Raw genomic sequence first — 20,684 nt, 5'->3', positions numbered from 1 at the left:
GCAGTTGGAACTAGTCCAGGCGTTGATAAGTATAATTGGGAAGGGCTTACATATTGTAGTGTGAATTCAGCTTTAGACTTAGTAATAAAGACTTGTATAAACTGAACTGTTCTCGGTATGTGTGTCTATTTTCTTTCGGTAGTTCGAACACTGTGACCAATCTAAAACGAACAAAGTGAGAGGTACAAGTTTACTCAAGACACCTTACTTACTGCATCCTGCACACACGGAGTCCTTCACTGGGCACAGGAGTGCTGTGCCTGTCCACAGAAGTAGCACCCCTGGTCACATATGGCCGCAGCAGGGATCACAGGCACTCCAACAACCTGGTCCTCTGAAAGGGCGCTGCTTTTACCCAAGAGGTCGGCAGCTCCCAGTTGGGCCTGCTTGAGTGCTCTTGCCAGCTCCAGGGTGCTGGCTGCCTTTCTTTCCCAACTCCAGCAGTCGCTGCATGCGTACCTCGACCTCACTCCTGCCATGAGGGTGTCCTGGATTTGGTCCTCATCTCTCATCCAGGCCGTGGCCGCTTCATAGTAGCATTTTCTGGTCAGGCCCCACAGTTCAAGTATATAGTCATCTAGTGACTCACCCGGACACTGCCGATGTTGAGAGAGTCAGTGACTCACCAGCACATTGTTCTGGGGCCTCATGTAGCAGGCTTTCAAGCCTTCTTAGGCTGACTCGTAGGTAGCACAATCTCTGATGATGGCATACCCTGTGGGCTGACTTGAGAGAGAGAAGTGCTGATCTCCGGAGACCATCCAAGTTAAAGACGTCTTGTGTGGCCGTCAGGTAGGACTGGAAGCACTCCAGCTAGTAGGCGAATTCCTCCGGGGCCCCAGGGGACAGAGGGTCAATCTGGAGCATGCCTGGCTTCAACAGGACTTTCATCCCATTTCAAAGTTAAGCTATTAAAATTGTAACATGACTGAAAGCCCTCAGAGACAAGTGAGGAGTACAGACATGCTTTTAATAGCTTACAATCAATGGCCAGTAGGCACAATAGTCCTCAGGTGAATCTAAGGTAAGGTGGGAAAACCATGGTTTATATTGGGGTAGGTGAGGGTGGAGCCAGGCATCTGAACAATACATAGACAGTGAATTTCAGTTCACTGCAAGGCTTCTGGAAATCATTATGGTTGGAGGGAAATCGATAATGTCCTGTGCAATTATGGCCCAGATTCCTGAACATAATGTTGTGATGTTGCCCAGAGAGGAACATGGGAAAATGGGAAGATCCTGTCGATGTGGCCCATTGGAGGTTTGCAGAAGGGGAAAGAAACAAAATTAACGTTCTTTATCTAAATGCTCAAAGCATTTAGTGGCACAAATAGAAATAAATAGGTTTAATCTAAAACCTATTATAAAGACTTCGTTGTGAGATAACGTAATTATTCCAATTTACTTGACCTCTCAGAAACATAGAATGGAAGAGAAAAACTAGGAAAATTGGGAACTAGAATCTATTTTAAAGGTGAGGAATAACAAGAGGCCTCTGATAATAACTAATGTGTTGGACAGACTAACAAACTAGAAATAATAGATCTGTAACAAAAGTAAAGCAACAATCATGGGGATTTAATGGGCCTATCACATTCACAAAAGAATCATGAATGCATTTGAGACCATTACCTAGAGCACTATTCATTGGGTCTCATCAAGAATCAGGTAATATATTGAAACAAGATTAATGGGTCATCTTTGGAGTTGCAATCTGTAGTTGATGGGATGCCACAGGGATTGTTGCTGGGACCTCAATTATTTACAATCAATATTAATGACTTGGTTGATGGAACTGAGTGTACTATAGCTAAATTTATTGATTCGAATGTATTTCCTGACAAAGGGTCCAGAACCAATCTTTGACAGACCATTTCTCTCCATGGAAGGTGCCTGATCCTTCTAGTCCCACCAGCTTCTCATTGTTTGCTCATTGATTTCAGCATCTGCAGTTTTTGTGTTTCTCTAGCAATTATTTTCTTTCTTTCTTTATATTATTCTTTCTACATTCCATATTCATTCTTCTGCCTTTCAGGCTTGTTTATAAATGCCCACTGTTTACCCCCACTGTCCTTTTTGCAACTGAAACCAAGCTTCTGTAAATGCTGGCCAGAGGACATGCACAAATCTCCAGTGCAAAATGAATCCAATAGATCCATTGAACCTGCACCCAGCATGATCTCCCAACACACAACTTATCAGAGGTGAGGCAGAAATTTCATATTTCTTTAATCATTTTCAAATGCAATTCTCTTATAATTTCCTTTGCATGTAAACAAAACATTTCAGCATAAATAACTAACATTTGGAATTGAACCAGTTCTATTTGCTCAGTTCTTTACCATGTACACAAATAGGTCCAAAGCATAACCACTGGAGAGCTTTTTCAAACGCTACTGCGTCTGCTGACAAGCTGGATTAAATGTATTTTCAGCACAGCAGTCATTGAATTTAAGATTCAAATCACAAGATCACAAGATAAAGGAGCAGAAGTAGGCCATTCAGTCCATCAAGTCTGTTCCACCATGAGCTAAAACCATTCTCACATCTAGTTCCAATTTCTGGCCTTTTCCCCATATTCTTTGATACCCTGACTAATTAGATACCTATCAATATCCTCCTTGAACTCCCCCAATGATCAGGCCTCCACAGCTGTATGTAGCATCGAATTCTACAAATCCACAACCCTCTGGCTAAAGAAATTTCTCCTCATCTCAGTTTTAAATGGGTTCCTTCTAATTCTAAGACACTTGTCCTGGATTCACCCATCAAGGGAAACATCTTATTTACATCTACTCTGTCCAATCCTTTCAGCATTCAAAATGTTTCTATGAGGTCCACTCTCATTCTTCTATACTCCACTGAATACAGTCCAAGAGCCGATAAACGTTCCACATATGTTGGCCCTTGCATTCCAGAAATCATTACATCCATTCAAAGGTAAGGGGCCTCAAAACTTCACACAGTACCCAAATGAGGTCTCACCAATGTCCCATAGAGCCTCATCAACACCTCTTTACTCTTATACAACTTTTCCTGTTGAAATGGATGCCAACATATTATTCACTTTCTTTACTGCTCATCCAACCTGGTGGGTAACCTTAAGGTTATCCTGCATGAGGACCCCCAAGTCCTTTGCACTTCTGAATTATGAATTTTCTCCCCATCAAAATAATAAGCTGCCTGTTTATTTCCTCTTCCAAACTGTACAACCATAGATTTCTCAACATTATATCTCATCTGTCATTTCTTTGCCCACTCTCTCAAGCTGTCCAAGTCTCTCTCTTAAGCTGTTCAGTTTCTGCAACACTTATCAGCTTATCGGCAAGCTGTTCCAAAAAGCCATCCTGCAGGCATTCTATAAACTCTCTCTCCTGAGATCCAGCACCTTCCTGACTTTTGAGTTAAAATCCCCCATAATTATTTTGACATTTTCCTTCTGACACACTTTTTCTATTTCTAGCTGGAACTCAATAGTCCACTTCCTGGCTGCTGTTTGGGGGCCTGTATATAACTGCTAATAGGGTCATTTTACTCTTGCCATTTCTTAGCCTAACCCATAAGGATTCTACCACTTCTGACCCTATATCCCTTCTCTCTAGTGATTTACTATCATTGATTACCATCAGGGCCATGCCTTCCCATCTACTTACCTGCCTATCTTTCCTATACACTGTGTACCCTTGGATATTCAGCTCCCAATCACATCCATCATTAAGCCAGGTCTCAGTGATGGCCACAATGTCATATCTTTTAATTTATAGCTGTCTATTCCTAATGCCCTGTGCATTTAAGTAGAGTACCTTTAGACCAGTATCTGTTACTGATTTTGCTGTATTTCTATTGTTCAGCAAATTATCCAATCTTTTCACCTACCTGTCCTTTTTGTCATATTTGCTGTACCTTATTTTTGACTTCTTTTCTATTTTCCTCTTTCTCAAACCTGACACCCTGATTCCCTTTTATCCTAATCTCTGCACTCACATTCTGATTCCCACCCTCCTGCCAAACTAGTTGTACTTGGTAATGTGCCTTCCCAATTCCTAATGTTGAATGTTAAGCAGAAAGTAGTGGTTAAACCATAATTAATATTCATCCATAAATTTCTTGGCACTTCATCAGAATATCGTTTATATATATAATGTGTTTGCGTATGATACTTGTGTGTATATATTATTTATATGTACACACACACACACACACACACACACACACACACAGAAAATCTGAATAGATCCTAATCTGATGCAATTCTACAGTATCTTTCTGATTCAGATAAATGTAATAGAGTGACCTCTATAATGTTTGGGACAAAGACAGTTTTTTCTTTATTTGCCCTGTTCTTCACAATTTTAATTTGTAATCAAACAGTTCACATGTAATTAAAGTGCACATTGCAGATTTTACAATGAGAACTGGTGCACCAATGTCTCTGTTTTGAAGACCTTCTGCTCAGCAAAGATAAAGTAACTCCAAGTGAAATGCAGACTCTTCTACCTGCCCAGGAAATTGCTGCAGTCTGCATTCCACCTTTGGCTAATGAGGGTGAAGCTATGAAGTAGCTTTACGGTGCCATCTGTGAAGTCCAGACTTCCCACCCTGATGGTGCCATGATTGTTGCTGATTACTTCAATCACGCCAACCTGAAAATGGTCTTTCCATGGTTTCAACAGCATGTTAACTTCACCACTAGATCAGGTGTATACCAATGCACCTCATCCCCACCTTGGTTACTCAGATCACATATCTGTCCAGCTAACCCCGGCATACAGACTGCTGGCAAAGCAAACTAGCTCAGTTCGCAGGGAGATCAGGACATGGGCTGGGGGTGGGGGGAGGTGCGGAGCAATGCTGCAAGACTGCTTTGAGACCAGAGACTGGAGCTATTTCAGGGAAGTGGCCACCTACAATGGTCATACAAACAATAGAGTGCATGAGCTCGGTGACTGGCTACATCAGCATGTGCATTGAGGATGTCACCGAGATCAAATGCTTCACAACCAGGGCTAACCAGAAACCATGATTGGATGCAGAGATCTGGGCCCTTATCAGAGCCCGTGATGCTGCCTTCAGCACAGGAGGTAGGTTTGCCCTAAGATCAGCCAGGGCTGAACTCTCCCGTGCAATCCGAAAGGCAGAGCGTGGGTGTGGTGAATGTCTGCCAAGCTGCCTGTCTCCCCTCTGCGAGCCTTGCTGTACTAACATTGGCTGTGCATTATCTCTACTGTTAAGGACACTCCCCTTGGGTATAACTGTGCATGCACCTATTGTCTTTCATTATTGTACCATTGAAAAAAGAAAAGGAATTTTCAAAGTATCTGCCAAAATGTTATCTCCAACCTCAAATCTGGAATCTTTTGCAGTTAATTGACCTTCAAATAACTGGATTAACAGCCACAAAATCTTCAATGGCCTGGGGAGTTCCCATGTGCATCTCCTGTGAACAATGTGACATGAGTGGAAGCCAGCAGAGATAGCAAAGACCGGAAGTCTCATCTGTTGTAGACTGAAAATGTGATTTCATTGCTTCTCAAATACTTGTTGATTTCAACAATGGCTCTTGACAATTACTGATGTGCTATGGAAATTTTACAACCAGGGAATAATGAATGAGAAATTGTGTCTTAGATCCAGGTTAAAAAAAAAAGCACTTGAATTCCAACTCCCTGCAATATTCACCTCCATGCATTTGGTTCTTTTGAAGTTTATACACTGGCTAGAAATTGGATTGCACAGTTTTCTTTTCACCCCTAAAAAGCTTTAACAAGGTTGTAATATTCTACACCACTCTGGGAAAAGAGTTGGCTCCTTTGTGTTGCATCATCTTTCAGAAATAACAGACCTACCCTGATTTGAGTTTCTCACAACTGCCAGATCAGCATTACATAGCTGAGATCTCAGCAGTCAGCTCATCAAAGCACACAAGCACACCACAATTACCAACATTCTTCCAGTCACTGGAGAGTGCTATTTACTTGTTGGTGGTAGTACCAGTGATTCCTGAGGGCAGGGAATCTGCTCCCAGATCTTATGAAAATGACCTGGAGTCACAACACTCACCAAAGGTTTATCTGATCTGAGCCATGAAGACTTGACAGACAACACTATCCAGAGGTTACCAGTGAGATCTCTGCAGGAAGTATCATCATCTTCATACAAAAATGGTGAAGGAATCTTCATAACCTTTGTTTTCATCATTATAACCCCTTACTTTTAAACGTACTCACTTACTCACAGACACAAGCTGTTTCTGTCCCCCTCCAACCCCTTTCCTTTGCTCGACCTTAAGTCACAGAATCACTGTGCCTGTACCAGCTAGCAGCAGCCTCTCTATAATAATCATGTTTTCCAGCACTTAGTGTGGACTCTTCAATACAGAAGTGGTTCAAGTGTTCATCTAAATACTTCTTAAACCTGCATCCAACACTGCCTCAGTCAATCCATTCATATTTCTTGAAAGAATTTTTTACTCCTTCTGGGTATAAACCTCCTTCCTCAAATCCCTTGTAAATTTATTATCGCAGTGGTGCACTATCAATAACTCAAAACACTAACATTATGGGACTATAGGTTTTTATTTACAATAAACCTGATCATCCTGTGCTGTGATCCAGGCTTTCTGGGGAGGGGTTATGGTGTTGGAGCCTTTATACAGGCTCAAGAGGGAGGAGCCACAGGTACAGTGACAGAACAAGGCGGGGCCAGATTAATGAGTGTACAGCTGTTCACCACACCCTTACCTTAAACCTCTGTCCTCAAACTTGTGCTACCTGCTTTAAATTTTTTTTAAATTTTTTTATTTTTCACACCATAAACCACATTAACCATGATACATACTTTTTCCTTTTCAAATATATACAGTGCCATTTTCTCCCCCCACCCCTCCCTCCTCTACCTGCTTTAATTGAGAAATACTAATCACCGAGTCTTTATTTCATCTTAAAATACTAACTTGTAAAAGCTGTGGAAATTACACCTGGACCTACTTACCAATTATGTCGCTGCATCAACTTCCTGAATGTCAGTCTTCCAATTCTGCTGCTAATCTCCATGAGGTGGGTAAGTGCAATAAATTTGCTAGCTGTTATCTCTTTCCCTTTGTCATTGCCTGCCATGTACCTACTGATTGCCAAGTGCCTCTTTCCCTCCTTCCCATTAGTCATACTGTTCAATAAAGGCCCTTTGGTTTAACTCATTCATGCTGACCAAGTTGGAATTGTAGGCTGGTCCCATTTTCCTGCATTTAGTCAATAATCGTCAAAGCTCTTCTTTATACCAACATCTGCTCAAATGTGTTTTTAATGTCAAAAGAATACAAACTGCAGAAGTACGTACTGTAAAGTTCAGTCTGACACAGAACACACATAATCAGTTCTTTCCTCCATCTTGTCCCAAAGCACTCGCTCTCAATCTCATTGACCATGACCCTATCCTTTCACCAGCTCACTCACTGACAGCAGAGCCCTTTTTCCCTCTTGTATTTCGACCTCCACTTCCATTCTCTATCCCAGCAAACACCCAAGGTTTCCTTGATGTTACATCTGCTCAACCAGCTCCTGTGACTGTGATTCAAGATAGGCAAAGGTCACCAGGATTAAGCACTTAGAGGTCCAGCCTCCTCCATTTCCAGGGAGAAGAACAGAATCAATATCTATCAATACCTGATTGGAAGAAATTTACCCTCAAGCTGGATGGATTGACAATTCAGAAATCTTCACCTTCTAAGTGTTGAAATAATTTTCTTCTTACAGATATTGGGAAGTGTTACTTGAGTTGGTGTTTTGGGCATTGACTGCTTACTGTCACTTTTAAGCTGCTAGTATTCTGAGCAGATTATCTTGTGTAATTGTAGTTGGTTTAAACCCTTCAGTTGATCATTACTTGACTTGTAATTTCTAGCAATTTAACTGCCTATCCTTATTGGTGGAGCTCCTTTCATTGAAATTATCCAGTTCCATCTTTCTCTTTATTGCAAACAGCTATGTTTAGTTAATTTGAGTTGCTGTAACAGGAAAGACAGACTCCCTCTGCCTGGGAGGATGTTGCAAGGTGTCTTGCAGCAGAGGGACTGCTGTCCTGTGCTGCTGCATGAAGAGGTTTGCATTGGTGGAGTACAGATAGTGCTGAGGCATCACACAGCATTAACAAAACCCCTGGCATAGATGTGTCCCAGCTTGATGAAGCATCAGTGATTGAAGACTTGAGACATTGACTGTTTCTCTTTCCACACATGCTGCCTGACTTGCAGAAAACATTTTCTGATTTTTTTTTATTGTTGGAGATCATAGAAACCGTCACCAGTTTTTCCATAATTTTCCTTGAGCATTGAAAAGAAAATATTTCATCTCTATTCCAAAATTGACCATAATTAAAAAAATAAAACAGTTAAGGTAATTATGATCAGTAATGCCCCTTGAAAAATGTTTGGCAGTGTCATGATTATGGAGGGAAAGGATTGACAAGGTGGCTTTAGCTCAAGTAACATTCAGATGGCAGCATTGATTGCCACATGGGAAAGTGAGTGAAGGAATATGAAAGGGCTATCAATAGTAGAAAAAAGCACCATTAAAAAAATGCAAAAGGATCTGGACTTAAACTTCAAGGCAATTAAATAGTTCAGGAGACCAAATGGGTCATAATGAAGCTGGATTCTGGGTGATTTTTCTTCCAACACAGACCATACATACTCATACTTCAACTGAATCTTTGAAATGTCACCTGTGCCAGAGTAGAAAGGCATCCAACTGAAAAGCTGAAATATATAATTTTTGCTCTGGATTATAATGTAGGATCATTATCACAGTTCTAGATTTCTCAGATGAACAGGAGTTGTGTTACAGATGGAGACACGAGACTAGAGATGCAATAGTCTGCACTGCCTTCTCAGGTGCAATTAGGGATTAGCAATTAAATGTTGGGTCGGCAGCTCTTGAATGAATAATGAAAATCACATTTCTGGACAAACTCAACTGGTCAGGCAGTGATGATTATGTTTATGGTTGACACCTGCATCAGGACTGGTTTTGTGAATATTTGGTGATAGATTGGAACAAGATTATGTGACAGATTATGTTGTGTTTGTATTGTGTATAGATATGTTTTTGGGAGATAAATTGGGGAAGGATTTTTAGTATACATCACATACAAACACTTTAAAACAGATCTTATTTAAAATACTGGAGCTCTGCTCATGCTAGACAGGCTGGCGCCAAGAGCTTTTGCAAAAGCTTTAGAGAGTGCCCAAGAGACTTCACTAATGAACTGTTGTTTACAAAAAGGCAATAGATGAAATAATTTGTTGGAGCCGCAGGCTGTCTGGAGTGGAACTTGCTGTTCTAAGAGAGTCGTGCGGTTTTGCAAGCAGAGAGAGAGTAAACAGGCTTTCTGAGAGAGAGAGGGGGAATTCAGTTCTGCAGTTTTACAGTCAGCAGCAGCAGTTGGGACTGGAACAGGTCAAGCTGAGAAGCTTGTGGAAAAACCCCATTTTGAAGACAGGTTGTGAGTGCTTAGTTCAGCCTGGTCAAAGCCCTGTGGTCCATACAAGATGAGAGGACTGGCTGCCTAATATTTCACTTGAAATAAGAGAAACAAAAAGAAACTCTATGGTGACCTGAAAGAAAGAGGTTATTATCTGGAAAACCCTGAGGGGCAAGTTTCTTCGGCAAGACACTGAGATGGCTGGTTACAAGGAATCAATTTTGGGTGTCCAGCAAACAACAAATCTCTCTCTGAAAACCTACAAGAACCTTCCTAAGCGGTAACCATTTACCTTTCAGGCACCAAAGCTTGGACAAGGTTCATAAATGTTAAATTCTGTGTACAGAATAACAATTGCCTGCAACCAGTGAAATTGAAGGATTGAGAAGTGAGATTAGACTGTGAATCAAGGAACTTTTCTGAACTTACATACACATTACATACACATGCGCTTAGAATTAAAAGGGGGTTAAGTTAGGTTAGTTAAGTTAATAATAATAGGTTAAAGTGTGATTCTGTTTTCATGTTTAAAGATAATTAAAAACAACTTTTGTTTAAGTAACCATTTATCTTGGTGAATATCTATTGCTGCTGGATTTTGGGGTCCTCTGTGCTCGTAACAATTACCTTCATATACCATCTCGAGGGTGAGCTGTAAATTTACAGGCAAAAGACTGATACTGATGTGAGGTTGGGAGGTGCTTTCCTATGATCCAAACCATTGATAATTCAATGGCTATACCTGACACCTTGCATCTGGAGGTAGGAAGAAAGGAATCAGACCAGAGATACTAAATGGAGTTGATGAAGACTACTTCAAAGTATAGGGGAGTAAAACTGTGTTAAATAGAACAGTTCATATTATTTAGTTGAGACCGGTGATCCTTAACCTGTGTTTGGAGCTCATGCCTATATTTCTTGTGGCAGAAGTTCTTTCATTTGAGGCAAGTGAATCGGTAACTTGCCAGCTGTGTTTGTATTATACAAAGGAATTGGGGGTATTTTTTCATAAGCAATTTTAATCCTAGAATAGATCACTTTAACTGATTTTTCACCGGAAATTTCAAAAGATGTGGATGTGAATTTGAAGAGGTCTAATTTGAAGTGTTATGGGGAAATTGCCAGAATGTGAGGCTAAGCTGGACAGTTCCTTCAAAGAGCCCAGCTAGAATGATTTATTGAATAAATCATTCAGAATGATTCATCCCTTCCTGATGCCTCAACAGCAAATTTTCTTTGAACTCCCAGAACCTTCGTTGATTCATTTGCTGAACTCTCAGCTATAGCCTCCATTCTAGGAATACTAAATTCAGCTCTCTGTGATTTCCAAAGTCTTGTCATTCTAGGAGCGATCTGCTCCCCTCCAGTTCCACCCATCTGAGCATCATGCTCTTCAATTGCAGGCCTTGCTTTTAGCTACCACATTCTAGAACTCATTCTCTGTTCCTCCCCACCTCTACTTGTATTTTTTAACACACAGTTCAAAGCCCACCCATTTTGTCCAAGTTTTTTGGTTATTTTTTTCCAACTATCTAGTTTTATTTTATATGCACCTTGAGATATTTTCAATTGTTTAGAAGGTATATAAATATTTTGAACATAGAAAAGCAACACAGAACAGGCCCTTTGGCCCATGACATTGTGCAAACACGTAGATACCTACCAATTAAATGAAAATAAACCCTCCCTACTTCATAACGCTTTGTTTCTCTTTCCTGCCTAATAGTCTCTTAAAACCCCCCTATTGTTTCAGCTTCCACTACTGCCCCCAGCAAGGTAATCCAGGTGCCCACAACACTGTGTAAAACATTTACCCCTCATTTGCCCTAAACCTTCCTCCCTTCACTTTGTACAGATGTTCTCTGGTGTTTGCTACTCCCGCCCTGGGAATAAGGTGCTGGGTGTCTACCTTATCTATGTCTCTTTCAGAATCTTGTAGATCTCTATTAAGTTACCTCTTATCCTTCTTTGATCCAAAGAGAAAAGCCCCAGCTCCGCTAACCTTGCCTCATAAAACATATTTTCCAATCCAGGCAACATCCTGGTAAATCTCCTCTGCATCCTCTCCATAGCTTCCACATCCTTCTTGAAAAGAGGTGACCAGAATTAAACACAATACTCCAAGTGTGGTCTTGCCAGAGATATATTTCATACACAGCCTAATGGCAGAGTAAAACATGCTCTCTTTCAAATTAATTAAGAATTTTCTTTATGTAAGTTATACACATTCAATTTTATTACAACTCTTTGAATCCTAATTATAGTTCGTCATGGCAATTTTGAAAGTCCTGATTCATGACAATGTTTATCTTCATTGTAACTGAAAATGTTTTAATCAAACACAATTAGTTTAATCCAATGAATATTAAAGCTGATTTACAGACAAAAACAATGTTGCAGAAAAATAATATTTACTTTTTATTAATTAAAAAATTTGCAAAGGTGTATGGTTTTAAAGAGAAGAGCAAATTAATTTTTTTGTACTTTAAACCCTCATTTTATATACAGGTAATGCCATTAACATGCCATGTCTGTGTATTTTTCTTTCCATTTAATCCAGGAACATTATTAATTTGGCCCAGGAGTCTGCTACAGAAACAGATGAGTTTGTGGTGTGGGATAGAGCAGGATCTTGGCAAACCCAAGGAGCAGCCAAGAGGGAAATCAGAGACCCAGAAGTAGCTGAGAGGCAAACCAGAGGCCTGAGGTATAGCAGAGGTTATAGCAGGAGACTTCAGAAACAAGATATAGGGAGGAATAATCTGATCATTGTGGTAAAAGCTTGATGTGGAATATATGATATTCCAATTTAGGATTTTATGGATTAATTCAAGGACCATGATATTTGAAGATGCATGCTGCAGAGATTTAGAATTTGATTTTTAAAATTATGTTACAGTGTTCAAAAATAATCAACTATCTTGGGCAAAATACTGTATTCTAAACACTTGCATTTCAAATGTCTTGTCCTGCAGGGTCTAGTAATTCAGATTAATTATTATTGTTGTCACGTGTACTGAGATAGAGTGAAAGGTTTTCTATTGCCATTCAAAACCTGGCAAAGAAGCACCAAGCTCTGGCACCATTTTGTTAAAGAGAAAGTGGAACAATAACGCAGCAGTAGTATTGGGCTGTATGTCTTTGACTGATCCAGATGGAATGGGGCAGTCACAGATTAATACAATGGGTCAAATATCCTTCTTTTCAACAATTTTATGAAGAACTTTATAAAGGGAACGTTCTCTCTCATGCGGAAAAGAATGCAAATGCATTATGTTGAAAGTACACGTTTCACTGGATCAAAAGAGTCCTTCAGTGTTCTGTGCTTTAATACTGAGTAAGTCTAAATGTGCAAGGTTTAAGTTACAGAAGACTAATTAATTTTAAGGTCAATATATTATCAGTGATAGACAGAAATTTTATCCAAATAGATTACAAATGGCTTACAATCAGGTTAGAGTTTTTGCCAGCAGGTAAAGAACCTGTTGTTTGTTTAATGTGGTTGGCAGCTGGTGCTTTGGAGCAATCAGAGAAACATGTTATTCACTGTCAGGTTGCCAGGTGCAGCCTGGTTGGTGTGCGTCGAGAGAGAGCTATATTTAATGCTTGCACCTGCTTATGGCAGCAATGCATCTTTGGCAGATGGCTATTATTTTCAGTGTGCTGTGTTCTTTTAGTAGTATAACTGTGTTTGTTACTTATTTATTAAAAAAAGTTAAGTGATGTATAATAATCATCCCTTCTCTGACAATGTACATAATTAAATTAATAACAAAATACCTTAACAATCAATTATGTACAAATTATTGTTGCTTGGTAAAATGACTAAAAGTAAGCTCTTTTGAGGACCAATTGGAGGCTGAAGTTAATACTTTATAAACGTAATGTGATTCATGGCATATGTAATTTTAATTTTCATTGCAGATGCTTATAAGGCATCCACAGATAATAAATCAACATTATATTCTGACGTCAACATGACAAGGAGTGGCTCTTGGGAGGACCTGAGAGGAGGGGGGTGGGGGTGGGGGTTGGAAGGGAGTGATCAAGAAGAAATAAGAATGGATACAAGGGATATTTTATGAATAATTTCTGAGCCACTATCTGATCTAAAACCAGAATACTGGGGATTTGTCTTCAAATAAACCTTGTAATGTTGTTTGTGCCTTCTAAGAGCAGAGGGATGTTGACAATGTAACTAGAATGACTGCATGGATAGAATAATGGAAACAATTTCCTGCCTGAAGCCAAATCTCTTTCCTAGCAGGCTGAAATTGCCTGGCAACGGATGCTGAGAAGGTAATGGCCGTGCTGCACAACACCACTCTCGGCATTTATACAGGCTTTGCACATGCTGTAATTATCACAACTCGTGAGGCAGTGGAAACAGGAGCAACTCCGGTCGATTTAATGTCACTATTAGAGCAGATTTGGATGGAATTCTACTTTGTATCTATCTGAAAATTTGGTTAATACAATCCCTTCCTACTAAAGGGATGGTGGTTTAAATAATGTCAAATTCAGCAGAAAATGCATCTGGAAAACAAATTTTACAATTGAAGCTGATAAATTCAATGTTTCATTGGAACAAGCCTCCTGAAACATATTCAGAAGAATGAGAATTAAAAACCTTTTGTGCAGTTGACAGATTTCTAAGAATTTTCTGGATTTATTTGTGGGATGTGGACGACTGAGAAGGCAAACATTTATTGCTCAAAACTGACTGGGTTTTAACTAGCAGTGATGATCTGCATCCATGGACACGATGGTCCATGTGGTGAAGGAACACCCATAGGCTGTTGGTTAAAAATTTGGAATTTGCAGATGTTGGTGTTTCCATGTGCCTGCTGCCCTTCCAAGGTGGTTGTCAATTTGAAAGGTGCTATGATAGGAGCTGACATATTGCCAGTGTATTAACCAAACGATGCATACTGCAAATATTCAGTGCCAATCAGCAAGCTGCTTTGTATGAAGTTGTTGAATCTGCCACGCATCCAGTGAAGAATATCTCCAGAACTGAACCTTGTCAGTGATGAACATGTTTAGGGTAATTCAGAAGTTGATTTATGTCTAAGAGGATATACAGCCCCTGGAATGATTCTGTTGCCATACTGGTCCAATTGTAGAATCATCATCTCACAGCACAGAAACAAGCCCTCCCACCCACCATGTCCATGCTGATCAGATTTGGATCTGCTGCTCGGGTTGTTGATGGTCTATGTGGCCTGCTAAAACTATAGGACTGCTGAAGGCAAATTCATGAAAACTCAGTGGCTTTGAAGGGACTCTCTTTTACTTCTCTTTCCCGGACTCTAAGGGGCACCAGGCCAGTTCTGTTGATGGCAAATATTTGTCTGCCTTACGGCAGATTAAACGCAATTTCATGTGATATTACATCAGTTTTATTACAATAAAAGAATCTTGATCATGAACTTACCCACCTATATTAATTCCATTTGCCAGTACTTGATCCAAAGTCTTCTATGCCTTGCAGACTTGTCAACTGTGTTTGTCTTCTTAGATGCTGTACCTGCCTCCACCATTCACTCAAGGAGTTTCTTCCAGATTCCAACCACTCCCGGTGTTACTCCTCTGCTAACATGTCTTTCCATGGTGTGGAAATCGGAAATGCCCACAGTACTCCAGCTTCATCCTAACCACTGTTTTATAAAATTGGACCTTTGCTCTTGCAAGATGCTTTGACGTCCATGTGCCATCTTCACTACTTTGTTTTTTGGCAATCTTGATGATATCTCTGACATCTCAACCCAACATCAAGCTTGGCTATTGCTTGTGAAGGACTCCGTGATGACTGTGCCCTTGAATGTCAGGAAGAAAGATTATGATTGTCTTGTTAGTGATGGTCATTGCCAGTCATGTGCAAGTATTATTTACAGTTCAGGTCCTGTAGCCTTCTTGCTTGGTGTATTTAATTGTCCTAGAACAAGTTATCTTATTTCAAAGTAAATCTATGCAATAAGAAGCACAAACACATGTAACAAAATAAATATTTCAAGATTTATATCAACAGATAAAATGGCAAGCATCTTCCTATTTGTGGAGGTACACCACCAGCCTACTGCAGGGGGCACCCTCTGTATCTGCAGAAGAGCATGGGAAAACAAGGCAACACCTGGCCAGCTGTCAATCAGCCAACCTGAATGGACCAAGCCCCACACAGTCGGCCATCAGTCACCCTCTGGGATACAAGCTAGATCTGGCCCTTCGAAGCCAGTCTCAGAGCTTGCAACAGCATTCTCACAGCCAGTTCTATGGAGGTTTATGTTGAATAAAGCCTGTAGAACAGACTTTGTTTTGTGTATTTGCTTCTGTTCAATAGCGCACCACAAATTATTCAACATAAAATTTGAAGCTGCCATGGAGAAGTTGCTGAGTGCCGGGAACCTCGAAATCAACCCACACCACCTGGTAGTCCAAGCACACTTCGAGATCTGGAAGCACACTGTCAAAACAAACATCGAGGCACACGCCGATGACATCCTGGACTCCGACAGAAAAAGGCTCGTTTTACTCAGATCAAAGCTGGGTCCCCGAGCCTTTCAAGCACTCAAGGACTGAACCAGGTACTTAGAAGCGATGAACACCCTCAAGACCATATATAAGCCTCCCACGAATGTGGTCTTCACAAAGTACCTCCTAAGTATCCGTGCCCAGCTGCTCGGGGAGACAGCCGAGTCCTACCTGGGAACCCTGCGTGAGTTAGCTCGACCTTGTCTGGCAGAACCTGGGGTAAATGAAAAGGAGGTTGAGAGACTGATCAGAGATGCCTAAATTCGGGGGCTATGAGCGAAAGCCATTAGGCAGAAGATGCTAGAGGACAATATCTACCCCCTGGCCAAAACAGTGCAGGTAATCCAAACCCTGGAAGCAGCAGCCCTGCACACCAAAGCCTTAGACTCCAGGCTTCCCAAGGCCTCCCTGTGGTCAGCACAGTCAGCTGCTGTGGCCCAAGACCAGACAGTGGACGATAATATTGCTGCTGTGGGCGCCCAGCATCCTTGTAAGTACTGTGGGTCCTGGTGTGGGTCTGATTGTCGATCGCGCCAAAACTGCCTGGCCAGAAACCAGTACTGTTTGAGATGTGGCAAGAAAGACCACTCTGCCAAAGTATGCCTCTCAAAGCCAGCTGGCAGCTCAGCAGCCCTCTACGACCTGCCTCCCTCCTTCTCAGTCCCCGACACATGCGATTGCTGGGTGAGGCCATTGCCACGCAGCTACTTCTGGCATCCCCAACCTCGGCGGTCCAACTTCTGGCCTTGTCGGCAACGATTTCCGCATGCACGCCATGTGCCTGGACCAGCCCTCACCCTTGCCAGTGCTGTCTCATAAAGACTACAACGACGTCACTTCCACCGCCTATGATGACATCACCCTCGCTGACGACTGACGGCATGATGTTACTTCCCCCGGTGCAACCAGTGCAGCTGGGGAAGAAGGCCTGCCATATCTTGCACTCCCACATGGCACCGCCATCTTGGGCTGGTCAAGCATAGGCACCACTGCCACCCAGGCCCTCCCAGGCCTACAACAAAGATTGTACCAATGACGGTGACGTGGTCAACATGGGTGCTGACCAGGCTGCCCTACTGATGCACCCCATGTCTCCAGACGCTGCTGATCGCCACCCATCACACTCCATGCCTACGGAGAGCACCACCAGTTGACACTCACCTCTCATGATGCCTGCAGAGGATGCCGCTGGCCATGACTTGCCTCCACCATCGGGGAACGATGACTCAGACCCTGAGATTATCTTAAAAGCCACCACCCTGACCAGGGACATCCCCCCACGGCCTTAGGTGCACCATGACAAACATCAAGATCAATGGGCAGGTAATGAAGTGCCTAATTGACAATGGCAGCACTGAGAGCTTTATTCACCCGAGCGTGGCCCACTCCCTAAAGCTAAAAATCCACCCCACCACCTTCTCTATCACCTTCGCCACCCAGGACTGGACTATCAATACCTTCAGCCGCTGCTCAGCAAATCTGACTGTGGGGGATGACATACACCGGGTTCAGGCTCCTGGTCATGCTCAAACTCTGTGCCCCAGTCCTCCTGGGCTTAAATTTTCAATGCCACCTGCAAAGCATCACCCTTGCCTTCAGGGGGCCCTTACTCCCCCCACTCAAGCTCCACAGCACGCCATCCAATCAGCTCCAGCCAACCTGCGGCCTCTCCACTCTGCGCATCACCCCCCACCCTGCCGCTCTCTTCTCACACCTCATACCAGACTGCAAGCTGATAGCCACCAGAAGTAGGCGTTATTGCACGGTGGACAGAGACTTCATCAGGGCAGAGATGCGGTGGCTCCTGGCAGAAGGTGTCATAGAGCCAAGCAACAGCCCATGGAGAGCCCAAGTCCTGGTGGTCAAAGGGGTCAGCAAGCCGAGAATGGTCATGGACTACAGCCAGACCGTCAACCAGTACACCCAGCTGGACGCCTACACCTTACCGAGGATAGACGACATAGTCAATGAGATAGCCCGCTACTGGGTCTTCTCCACGATTGACTTGAAGTCAGCCTATTACCAACTCCCATCGACCTGCCAGACATGCCTTACAATGCCTTCAAGGTGGACAGTCTCCTCTACCGGTTCTGCCGAGTTCCGTTTGGGGTCATGAACGGGGTCTCCGTCTTCCAGTGGGAGGTGGATTGGATGGTAGACCAGCGTAAGCTAAAGGCAACTTTCCTGTCCCTGGATAATGTCACCATCTGCAGCCACGACTACCAGGACCATGATGCCCACCTGGAGAAATTTCTCCGGATGGCCGAGGAGCTGAACCTCAATTACAACAATGAGAAGTGCGTGTTCAACACCACCCGCCTCAATATCCTGGGGTACTTCATGGCACATGGTGTCATCAACCCATATCCAGAATGGATGCGCCTATTAATAGAGCTGTCCCTTCCCCCCACCCTCAAAGCCCTTCACAGGTGGCTTGTCATTTTTTCCTACTATTTACAGGGGTTCTCCGCTTCTTGGACAAGGTCCACCCACTGGCCCAGGCCACAACCTTTCCCCTCCCACCTGAGGCACAGGCAGCCTTCACATGCAACAGGCAGGGTATCGCAGATGCCATGATGCATGCCGTGGACAAGGACTCCCCCTTTCAGGTGGAGAGCGATGCCTCCGATGTAGCCCTTGCCGCTACCCTTAATCGGGGGTGCACCCGATCACCTTTTTCTCCAGGTCCCTCCATGGTTCCAAGCTAGGGCACTCCGCCATTGAAAAGGAGGCCCAGGCAATCATGGAAGTGGTCTGCCATTGGTGCCACTACGTGGCCGGTAGGAAGTTCACCCTCCTCACCGACCAGTGGGCCGTGGCATTCATGTTCAACACCACCCACAGGTGCAAGATCAAGAACAACAAGATCTTGTGCTGGAGAGTGGAGCTGGCAACGTATAGCTACAACATCCAGTATCATCTGGGGAAGTTTAACAACTCCCCCGATGTTCTCACCCGCACATCACTCTATGACAACCAGCTGCAGGCATGAGTCCCTCGCATGAGTCACTCGCTTATACCATTTCGTCTAGTCCCAGAACCCCCAGTACACCATCAGGGATGTCAGGACCATGACTGAGGTGTGCCAGGTCTGCGTGGAATGCAAACTTTGCTTTTTCTGCCTGCCCCAGTCTCATGTCATAAGGGCACTCGGCCCTTCAAGCTCCTCAGCATGGACTTCAAGGGGCTCCTGCCTTCCACAAATTGGAACATCTTTTTCCTCAAGGTCATAGACGAGTTCTCCCATTTCCCTTTCACCATCCCTTGCCCAGACACCTCCACGGCCGTCATCATCAGGGCATTGACACAGAACTTCACCATGTTCGGCTACCCCGTATTTATCCACAGTGACCGGGGGTCTAGCTTAATGAGTGAGGAACTGCGCCAGTACCTGACAGCAAGGGGCATCACAACTAGTCGCACAACCAGTTACAACCCGAGAGGTAATGGACAAGTGGAACACGATAACGGGATAATCTGAAAGGCAGTCCTCCAGGCCCTTAAGTCAAAGGGGTGGTCCATAGAATACTGGCAGGATGCCCTCCCCAAGGCACTCCATGGTACTAGGTCACTCCTGTGCACAGCTACCAATGAGACTCCTCACAAACACCTGTTTTCCTTCCCCAGGAAATTGGCAATGGGAACATCCCTCCTGGCATGGCTTGCATCCCCATGCTCCTGCATAGACACATGTGGGCTCACAAGGTCGAACCCCTGGTCGAACAGATGTTCCTCCTACATGCGAACCACAACTACGCCTGTTAGGTTCAACTCCGGCAGGGAGGATACTATCTCAACCAGGCACCTGGCACCAGCAGGAACATCCACTAGAGTACAACATCCTCCAGCCAAGGACCACGCCGGCCTGACAAACTCCCCCGACCCCAGACAGCTATGGGACACTCAAGACCTCTCTGGGCATCAAGGACTCACTCCAACCATGGGGGATGAACCTGCCCCCCCCCCCCCACCCAACATATCACACACACCTCAATCCCTGCCCCCTGGCCACCCCACCACGCTGTACCATGCCAGCCACTCTGGTCCCCGTCCCCAGCCCCCACTTACCCTCGCTGACCTGTGACCAGGTGCCAACCCTGCAATGGTTGCAGAGACTCCGATGACCGCCGGACCATCTAAACCTGTAAATAATGTATATATGTTTTGGGGCTCTGGTAGATCACGGACTGCCACCTCCCTGCTCGGGACAATTTTAAAGGGGGTGAATGTGGTGGTACACCAACAGCCCACTGCAGAAGAGCATGGGAGGACAAAGCAACACCTGGCTGGCTGTCAATCAGCCAACCTGAATGGACCAAGCCCCACCCAGTCAGCTGTCAATCACCCTCTGGGATATAAGCTACATCTGGCCCTTCAAAGCCATTCTCACAGCCAGCTCTGTGGAAGTTTATGTTGAATAAAGCCTGTAGAATAGACTTTGCTTCTGTTCAATAGCGCATCACACTACTGCCTGTTGTTTCCTTAACCTTCATGGTAAATCTTCTTTGGGACTAATAGATTGACATTCTCTCTGGCACTGACCTGTTATCCAAGAAAATGCAAAGAAATTAGAGAAATGTTGTAACTTGTAATGTTGCTCAAAACCAAATTTTAATATTGTTGGCAAATTCTTTCCTGGGATTACTTTTTCTATTACAATGGATATTTTAGACATT

The 20,684-nt window shown here is 43.4% G+C and overlaps 1 protein-coding gene across 11 annotated transcripts in view; it reads left to right on the top strand.

The window, feature by feature from the left end:
• The window catches only part of LOC138755508 (putative Polycomb group protein ASXL3), a 360,016-nt gene extending 354,368 nt beyond the window's left edge, over positions 1-5,648 (top strand). For all 11 annotated transcript variants that reach the window (XM_069921623.1, XM_069921612.1, XM_069921609.1 and 8 more), the window contains one exon: positions 5,364-5,648. The gene's annotated coding sequence lies outside the window, so the exon portion shown is untranslated. The remainder of the gene's footprint in view (positions 1-5,363) is intronic.
• Positions 5,649-20,684: the final 15,036 nt, after the last annotated feature.

Source organism: Narcine bancroftii, chromosome 2 (genome assembly GCF_036971445.1).
Source record: "Narcine bancroftii isolate sNarBan1 chromosome 2, sNarBan1.hap1, whole genome shotgun sequence".
In the NCBI taxonomy this organism is placed as follows: domain Eukaryota; kingdom Metazoa; phylum Chordata; class Chondrichthyes; order Torpediniformes; family Narcinidae; genus Narcine; species Narcine bancroftii.
This window is presented reverse-complemented; position numbering and strand designations above follow the sequence as displayed.